This window comes from Anneissia japonica, unplaced genomic scaffold, assembly GCF_011630105.1.
Source record: "Anneissia japonica isolate Jap-2015-1 unplaced genomic scaffold, ASM1163010v1 scaffold23788_len20922_cov197, whole genome shotgun sequence".
NCBI lineage: Eukaryota > Metazoa > Echinodermata > Crinoidea > Comatulida > Comatulidae > Anneissia > Anneissia japonica.
Genome location: NW_022688961.1, coordinates 2,154 through 2,828, shown reverse-complemented (window position 1 = coordinate 2,828; position 675 = coordinate 2,154).

Genomic DNA, 675 nt, shown 5'->3' with positions numbered 1-675 from the left:
CATCCCCCAACATATTTTTAAGGGGTTGGTCCTCCCACGTTTTAGAGGCATTGTGATTTCATATGTCAACAAGATGGAACTGCATAAATGACCCAAGTTTTAACGAAAGAGCCCTGTACAGCCAGAATACATCTTCTTATAGCAAGATACCGGTATCTGCTTATAGATATCAAAACCTACACAAATTTAGAGCTTATGTATTTATTGTAATTTGAGTAGTATGAAAACAAAAAGATAAGATTGGTTTTCGCCACATGAAGTAGGTAAGTAAAGTAAATACATCAAAGACAATTAAGTTTTATTTGTTATGGTACTGTACATCACAGGGATTATAGATCTCTATGATTGCCAAAAAATCCCTACGATAAAATATGAGAATTTTGTTGGCGCTTCATGTTGTCCATAATGGTGATGTGATGATGATGAAATTTACTATATAAGAGTGCCATTTCCGGCCATCTGGAGTTACTATTTTCGCACCCCAGCCCCAAACATGGTGGGCCTGAAGTGGATCTGGACTCGCGGTTTGAAGTAGGTAAAGTAAATACATCAAGATAATGTTTAAAAGTTAATTTGCTATGGTACATCACACATAATATTAATTAGATCTTTGTGGTTGCCGAAAGTTCCTGATAAATGATCATGAGAAATTTGTTGGCGCTTCATTTTTACTAT